The sequence below is a fragment of the Saimiri boliviensis genome, assembly GCF_048565385.1.
Source record: "Saimiri boliviensis isolate mSaiBol1 chromosome 19 unlocalized genomic scaffold, mSaiBol1.pri SUPER_19_unloc_4, whole genome shotgun sequence".
Lineage (NCBI taxonomy): Eukaryota > Metazoa > Chordata > Mammalia > Primates > Cebidae > Saimiri > Saimiri boliviensis.
This window is the reverse complement of record NW_027412505.1, coordinates 1,454,779-1,457,619: the sequence shown is the minus strand read 5'-3', so window position 1 is coordinate 1,457,619 and position 2,841 is coordinate 1,454,779. Positions and strand designations below refer to the sequence as shown.

Sequence of the window (2,841 nt, the reverse complement as noted above, 5' to 3'; positions counted from 1 at the left end):
TATTCTTTTTTTAAAAGCTGTACTTCAGGTTATAGGGTACACATGCAGATCATGCAGAATTGTTGCATAGGTACACATATGGCAATGTGGTTTCCTGCCTCCATCCAGTCACATACATCTGGCATTTCTCTTCAGGTAATCCCTCCCTGACCTCCCCAACCCCTGGTGTCCCCCTGTTGGCCACCCCCAAAAAGACCCCAGTGTGTGATGCACCCCTCCCTGTGTCCATTTGTTATCATTATTCATCACCTGCCTATGAGTGAGAACATGCAGTGTTGGATTTTCTTTCTTCTGTCACTTTGCTGAGAATGATGGTTTCCAGATTGATTCATGTCCCTACAAAGGACATAAACTCATCGTTTTTTGTGGCTGCATAATATTCCATGGTGTATGTGTGTCACATTTTCCTTGTCCAGTCTATCGTCTCTGGACATTTGGGTTATTTTCAGGTCTTTGCCATTGTAAACAGTGCCACTGTGAACATACGTGTGCATGTTTCTTTATAATAGAATGATTTATAATCCTTTGGGTATATACCCAGTAATGGGATTGGTGGGTCAAATGGAATTACAATTTCCAGGCCCTTGAGCAAGTGCCACACTGCCTTCCACAATGGTTCAACTAGTTTGTACTCCTAGCAACAGTGTAAAAGTGTTCCTATTTCTCCACATGCTCTCTGGTATCTGTTGTCTCCAGATTTTTTAATGGTCACCATTCTAACTGGCATGAGGTGATATCTCAATGTGGTTTTGATTTCTCTAATAACCAGTGATGATGAGTATTTTTTCACATTTTTATTGGCCTCATATATATCTTCTTTTCAAAAGTGTCTGTTTATATCCTTTGTCCACTTTTGAACCGGTTTGCTTGTTTTTTTCCTTGTAAATCTGTTTTATTTCTTTGTAGATTATGGATATCAGCCATTTGTCAGATGGGTAGATTGCAAAAATTGTTTCTCATTCTGCTGGTTGCTGGTTCACTCTAATGATGGTTTCTTTTGCTGTACATAAGCTCTGGAGTTTAATAAGGTCCCATTTGTCTATTTTCCTTTTTGTTGCCAATGCTTTTGGTGTTTTAGTCATGAAGTACTTGCCTACACCTATGTCCTGAATGGCTTTGCCTATTTTTTGTCTAGATTTTTTTATGGCATTAGGTCTTATGTCTAGAACTTTAATCCATCTGGAGGTAATTCTACTGTAAGGTATCAGGAAGAGGTCCAGTTTCTGCTTTCTGGACACTGGTAGCCTGTTTTCCCAACAACAATTATTAAACAAGAAATCCTTTTCCCATTGCTTGTCTTTGTCAGGTTTATCAAAGATGAGATGGTTGTATATGTGTGGCATTGCCACCAGGACCTCTGTTCTGTTCCATTACTCTATTTCTCTGTTTTAGTACCAGTACCATGCTGTTTTGATTCCTGTAGCTTTGTATTATAGTTTGAAATCGGGTAGCATGATGCCTCTGGCTTTGTTCTTTGTGCTTAGCATTGTCTTGGATATCCACACTCTCTTTTGCTTCCATATGAAGTTTAAGGTGGGTTTCTCCAGTTCTGTGAATAAGATCATTGGTAGCTTGATGGGGACAGCATTGAATCTATAAATTACTTTGGGCAGTATGGCCATTTTGACGATATTGATTCTTTCTACAAATATGGAATGCTTCATGAATTTTTTGGTCCTCCTTGAGCAGGGGCCATGCTAATCTTCTCTGAATCATTCCAATTTTAATATATGTGCTGCCAAAGTGAGCACCAGTAATGTTGTTTATACTGGATATATTGCCTGTTAGCTCCTGCGATATTTTACAATGATTTTTGGCCTCCTTGCATTGGATGATGACATACTTCTTTCACTTAGTGAACTTTGTTTCTACCCACATTCTGAATTCTACTTGTATCATTGCATACATGTCAGCCTCTGGCCAGTTCTGAAAACTTGAACAGGCTGAACAGTTGATGTAATCATCTGGAGGAAAGAAGGCATGCTGACTTCTTGAGTTTCAGTGTTCTTGCCCTGATTCTTCCTCATCTTTATGAGCTTATTCACCTTCAACCTTTGAGGTTGCTGACCTTTGCACAGGATATTTTTCTTTTATCATATTTGATGATCTTGAGGGTTTGATTGTGGTTTAAAGTAGAATCAGGCAGCTGCCTTTGGTTTTGGAGGATTTTAGGGGGCCAAAATTCACCTCTCAATTCCTGGGCTGTGTGCTTTAACTCTGGGAAACTTATATTGGGTCTCAACTTTGTTCTCTGGCTCCTCAAAGTTTGGAGTCTACTGCACTGAAGGCAGCAAAGTGTGGCAGCTGTGGCAGAGTGTTAGCAGATGCAAACCTGCCTGCTTCCCTGTTGGCATTTGCCCAGTGGTGGAAGTGGTGGAGGCAAGACAGCTTGGTGGCGGCCAGAATACCCCTTCTGTGTGTGCTGTTGCATTGGAGGTAGTGTTGGTTCAGGCTGGGGTGCTGGCCTGTGCATGTCTGGGTGCCATCTCTGTGACCCCCTAAGCAGCAACGACCACTCAACGTATATTAGCATTCCCTTTTCGTGCACAGAATTAGCACAAGGAGAAGGTGTTGGCAGAGGTTGTGATTTTGTTCCTCTGCCTACCATGGCTCTTTCTTCAATGGGAGTTGGTGTGGGTTGAAGTGTGTGCTACATTCCCATGTGCTGGTAGGGCAAGTGCAGCAAAATCCACTCATGTAAACACACACCAGCAAAGTGACGTAGGACGTTTTTGTATAAAGAGCTTCAGTATGGAGAGGCAATGTAGAGGCGGGTGCGTGCCTGAAGAGTCCACTTTGCTGCATCTCTTCACTGCTCAGGCATGGTCCACTGGCACAGAA

General features: G+C 42.0%; 1 non-coding gene across 1 annotated transcript; it reads right to left on the bottom strand.

Moving 5' to 3' along the window:
• Nucleotides 1-1,644: 1,644 nt before the first annotated feature.
• LOC141583382 (U6 spliceosomal RNA) lies at nucleotides 1,645-1,751 on the bottom strand. Its single transcript, XR_012516038.1, has one exon. It is a non-coding gene; the product is annotated as a U6 spliceosomal RNA (small nuclear RNA).
• Nucleotides 1,752-2,841: the final 1,090 nt, after the last annotated feature.